The 6,000-nt window shown below is 41.8% G+C and overlaps 1 protein-coding gene across 2 annotated transcripts in view; it reads right to left on the bottom strand.

The window, feature by feature from the left end:
• Positions 1 to 6,000, bottom strand: part of Myh10 (myosin heavy chain 10) — a 132,950-nt gene that overhangs the window by 64,259 nt on the left and 62,691 nt on the right. The gene's annotated exons all lie outside the window — the stretch shown is intronic.

Here is a 6,000-nt window from a genome sequence, read left to right as displayed (position 1 = left end):
AGCCGTTACAGTGTGGGTCGTAGTCACTATAGCCGTTACAGTGTGGGGCATAGTCACTATAGCCGTTACAGTGTGGGCATAGTCACTATAGCCGTTACAGTGTGGGCAGAGAAAGATCCTTGGAGTAAATAACAAGAACTAAGCAAAGAGTCAGAGACGCGCTCTAGAGAGGCCGGGACACAGGAGTTAAGGAAGAAAAGGGAGATGCTTTTTCTATATCCCCCTTCAAGGAACTAGCACTTCTAAAATTAGCACAGGCAAAGTTCTAGAATTGACTCTATCTCCAAAGCATAAAACAACTTTGTAAAGTTGAAAATTTATCCACTCCTAAGCCAAATGGCATGTACCACAGATATCTGACAAGACGGCACCAGATACTCTGATAACAAGACAAAGTGAAATTTCAAAACTCAAACATTTTACCAAATATGCTCAAATAACCCCAAAACTTAAACTTACTTAAATTTCAATGTTAAACCTTTAACGCTGTAAAAAGGAGACAGAATCTGTAAGCTGGAAAGCATTCTACACACATACACACACGCACACGCACACGCACACGCACACGCACACACACTCATTCCAAATGAATATTTTGAATGAAACACAAATCCAGACTAAACTGAGAAAAATAGAGTTGGTCCTCTATCTCTTAAATAGTATGTGAAGAAATTAATGCTAAATATACCCTACCCATATTTGATCTCCATAAAGTTAAGATTATGGAACTCAGAGCAGTCAAACAGAATCTCACCAATAAAAAGCAAGGGAAAAGGCCATGAATATGACTAAACACTGTACAGCAGTCATAGCTACCCTGTGCACACTGGACAACATTCACAGCTATCCTTGCTTCACACGGCCTGTTGGAAATGCTAGTTCATTAACACCAAACTACACCCCAGACTTAAAATACAAGTTTCTTAGGAATTTCATTTTAACAAGACAACCTGAATATTGATTGCCTGATTTAATTCTATAATGAAAAATTCAATGTCTTATTAGTATTTGTTCTGAATTGGCAGGCTTTCCTGGGAAATTTTCTGGAAGGGTTATCAAAGCACCTGGAGCACTTAAGCCGAATGAATTATTAGTTAGCAGCTACTACAGGGGAAAGGCAGATTCGTTTTATGCTCTGTGATTATTTCCCCCTCCTAGTTTGGCACCTAACATAACTATGTATGAGCCATGCTTTACTTTAAATACTCAAGCAACAATCGTGCTATATATGTATTCCATTTTAAGCTCCATTCTGAAGGCAGACATTTTCCTTAAACAAGGAGGGTCATGTGAGGAGTCGTGGCTAGGGTTTAATCCAAAGGCCAGATGGCCACAGCAAATGGTTCAATTATCCTAATCTCCAAACCACTCCAGAAGCTCTGCTATTACTAAAATGAGTTTGCATGTGAACTAAGTGGCCTGTTACTTAACATAATGGATATTAGAAATTACCAGGATAACAGGAGTAGTGTTGAGATAAGGCCAGACCCGACCAGAAACGCAAACCCTCTCTACCTAGGTTTGAATACAATATTAAGACTCTGGGTGTCCAGAGGGCTGGCTGCTAGGAGCTCTGCAAGAAGGCTTGGCTCTACAAGGACAAATATGAATGCAATGCTCCTCTGGGAGGCTGGTTTTAGAGCAGACTGTCCCCCATCTCTGATACTGTAACACAAGCTACAGCTGACCTTTCATGGACAGCTTTGGTCAGAGGACTTAGGGTTTAATGTTTGTAATATATATGAGGGTGTAAACTTGTGACTTGATTTCATTATAATCTAGGAATCAAATCAGAGGGAGGCGCCTATACCTTTAACTTGCTTTAACTACTGGAAGCTAATTATCTACCAGAAGCCACAGCAGAGGTGAATTGTTAAACTGGCTCGGGTTGGTTTAACAATGGAACACAATCAGTAAAGAAATAAACACTCATGCAAAAAGCTTTCTAAGTGGTCTGTCTGCGGCTTCAAGCTACCATGTTAAGCTGAAGTCCTGTTTCAAAGTTGCATTGTGAGAAAGCCATTGTCCATACATTGCCTCCATCTGGGATGCATTTCGCCCCTCATACACAGTACTGGACTAACTGTGGAGGATTGTTTTCATAAGAGCAATGCTCTCCTGAAGAATCCCTTAACACGAAGCACATGCCAGCATCTTTAGAAGAAAAGATATCTTCAGGAAATTAGCCGGTTATATCAGATCAAAGAAACAGAACTGAATGGCTTCTAAAGCTCAGAGTCTATAGTTTCAAGTATTTTCCCTGCAAGCACGTGGCTTGTAAACAGTCCCTGCATGAAATCTTACTGTACACACAACTCATCTTTTAGCATCAAATCACTTACAGGATGACATGCTAATCCAAGGCTTGTCCTGTCCATGAAGCCAAATGCCTCCCACATTACTCCAACCCACACTCCTAAGTCGGGAACACATGCACTCTTAATGTGTGCAATGCAGAGTGAGTGACTGCAGGACACAGTGTGTCCTGAGAATGCTAATGTTTAAACCAAATGAGGGCCAGTCCTTTGGGGCAGGACTCTAGTTTGCCCAGTGAGGCATTCCCCAGGCCTAGAGTGCAACTGGCATTCAGGAGTATTCTGATGAAATGGATCCTATTAAATACAACTTCTTACATTGTGAGGCACAGTGCTGGAACCAAGCACACAGCGGGGAACCAGGCAGATAAAGTCCCCACTGGCTGAGCTCAGGGGAGAGACAACAACCAAAGTAACTGGCTGTGAGAGGAAGACTCGTGCAACCACTGACCAGCATAATCTGTGAACAGGAATAACAACGTCCTCAGATGGCGTTCAGACAGCTGGGGAGCAGAGAGAAATGTGCTCATATCTCAGACACATTCTGGAGGGTTAACCAACTGGATTCCTTGCCACCTGGGAGATAGGCCAATAGGAAAGGTCTGAATTCTTGGGGATTTTGACTTCCCAGGCCTTTTCTGTTTGTATTTTGCTTTAATAAGCGTAAGTAGCTTTTTTTTGTTCAATGTAATGGAACAAATTCTGAAAGAAGAAAAATTTCCATTTAGAGTATGCTAAACCTTAAGATCTATAAGACATTCACAAAGATGCCGGCTGAGCAGCACAAGTGCTTGGCAAAGAAGAGATGCTAACAATTAACTGACTGCACAATAAACCAACACTCAAATCTAAATAATGGCAGAGCCATCATCAGAGAGTGCTACCAGGACCCAAAGGCAACGGCACAGAGGGTCACAGAGAGGAATCTCAACTGAACAGTACTCAGTCAATGAAAGAAATCACATAATTGTTTTTTAAGAAACTACTAAAATCAGATACCCGTTTTACTGTTATGTAGCTAACATCTAGCTTGCAGAAAGCTACTAAACCATTTCCAAGAAACAAAGCAAATGAACAAAGAAATCCCCAATACTGTACAAAAAAGTGAAAAAATGGAAAAAGTACTTTGCTTTTTGAATGAGAGCTATAGCTAGGAATCTTGCCTTAATCACTCAGGCAGGAACTCGTAGGCAAGGACTGAGGCAGAGGCCACCGAGGGATGTTGTTTACTGACTTGTTCAGCTTGTTTTCTTATACACACCAAATCCACCTTCCAAGGGCATGACACCACTCACAGTGGGCTGGGCCTGTCCACATCAATCATTAATCAAGAAAATGCCTGTAGACATGTCCACAGGCCAATCTAAAAGAAACCATTCCTCTTCCGTCTACCCAGGTGACACTGTGTCCAACCATCAAAACCCAACAGCATGCTCATGCACTCTTTAAGTATGTTGGTTTAGTTTGAGTTCTAGTTTGAGTGTACAGTCAAGAGCCTAATTTTGCAACTCCAGAATAGCTGACATTTGAGACCAGGTAGTTCTGTTGTGGGAACTGCTCTGTGTATTATGGGAGCTTAGCAGCATCTCTGACCTCTACCCCACAGATACCAACAGCATATCAATACCCTTCCCAGTGGCTGAATGTCTCTTGCAGAGCCCCCAATTAAGAACCAGGAAGAAGGGCCTTTAGTCCCTGTACTTGAGAGGCAGAAGCAGGTGGACCTCTGAATTCAAGGCCAGCCTGGTCTACTGAGTGAGTTTCAGGATAGCCAGGGCTACACAGAGAAACCTTGTCTCAAAAAACACACTAAAAAACAAAAACAAAACAAAAAAATCCCAAAAAATTAACATTTAGAAAACAGATAAAATTTTAAAAGGAGTAATGTCAATTATACATCAGGACCAAATGTCAATAATGGAGGTCATCTAAGGATCTGGGGTAGCCAGAGATTGTTACTTGGCCCCATTACTGACATCACACTGTTTCAAAGTTCCCTCCCACAGTGTCAGAACACCAAAACGTATTGATATGAGAGTAGTGTTCTCTCTTGGATTATTCCTGCTGAAGGAAAACAGCAGCCATGCAGAGAGGACACATAGTCAGCTCCAAAAAGGCTCAGCTGCTGAGGCCAGGGGTGGAGGCTGTCCTATACCACAGCTGATGGGGACCAGACCTTCCTGTCAAAAGCTGCCTCTAGCCTGGCAGGCCTTCCCACCATGACAGCACTAACCAACAATGTCACAAACACAACTTCACAGGAAACACTGAACAAGAACTACCCAGCTGAGCTCTGACCCAAGTTTCAACACCCAGAGACTGTAAAAAAATGTTTACGTCAGTATCTCCTGGGGTCCTCTGCAATAAGCAACCAAACACAAAAAGGAGTAAAAGCCTGCCCTGCATTCTTATCATTTAATAACAGCACCACTACGCTATTTACCACGAACAGACATATATGTTTTAGTAGCAACTTCTCTTTTTCTAGGGAAAAATAAAACCATTCTGTATTACACAGCTTCTCCTGTATTTAGACTGTGGTTGGCGGCAGGCAGTGTGTGTGTGTGGGGGGGGGGGATGGGGGAGTCCAAAAAGATGGGTAGCTGGATGTATGTGGTAAAATAAAGGATTTTCTATGAAGTTGTACTTGAAAACTTTCACGGAAAAAAAAGTCACATACCAAAACTGGGAGCTCACTAATTCTGCCATCTCACTAAACACAGAGCTTTTCAGAGAGGGGAATTTAAGATTCAGCTATGGCACAGGCTCAGTGTGGATGGTCCAAGGATGGATGGGCCTCTAGTTTGAGTATCACCAGACCATTTTGAAGGCAGGCACAGACAGCCTTTGATGGCCACAGGGATTCTCACCTCACTTTGAACAAACAACTTGAAAGCAATCACTAAATAAATTTTGAATGAAGCGAATCTTCAAATGCTCCTTACTAGGAACAAACAATATTCCAAACACACAGATCACTATTTCCTACATAACGTGGAAAGCCTGGCACTGCAACTCTCTGAGGCTGAGACAGACCAACTGTGGCGCCCCCACCTCATGTTAAAGCACTTTAGGATGCATTTGGAGAAGAAGGCCTTTAAAATGATAATTAAGTAAAATGGGCCTTAATCAACACACAGGTGTCTTCATACAAACAGAAGAAGGAGATGGGGTGTGTGGGGGGGAGAGATCTGGAGAGAAAATGGCTGTCTGTAAGAAAAGGAGAGAAATACTATAGAAAATCAAATCTGCTGGTGTCTTAATCTCTTTCAATCTCCATAAGAACACATCTCTGCTGTCTAAGCTACAGTAAGAGGCCCATGTTTACTAGGCTAGGCCTTGGTGACAACTGAATCTGGTCCCTTCCACTCGTCATGAAAACCATGCCACCAAAATGCACTCCACAACTTTACACACTCAATTTTAAAGAACATGAAACAATGATACTATGTTCTCCAAAATTTTCATGAACAAATGGTTCGAGCTAAAGTGCTCCTTGTCCTGGTGTCCTTACTCACCAATACTTCAGGAGGGAGAAGGAAAAATTGTCAAATTTGAACAATTTAAGAAGAAATAAATGAATAGTAACATTACTTGGATAATAGAAAAAAATTCTCCCTTAGTCAAGCTAAGGGAAAGAAAAGCTAATAAGGAACTGACATAGTTGAATAGTTAAGAAAACAAA

The sequence above is a fragment of the Grammomys surdaster genome, unplaced genomic scaffold (genome assembly GCF_004785775.1).
Source record: "Grammomys surdaster isolate TR1022 unplaced genomic scaffold, NIH_TR_1.0 364, whole genome shotgun sequence".
NCBI lineage: Eukaryota > Metazoa > Chordata > Mammalia > Rodentia > Muridae > Grammomys > Grammomys surdaster.
The sequence above is the reverse complement of the archived record's forward strand: the minus strand, read 5'-3'. Positions and strand labels throughout refer to the sequence as shown.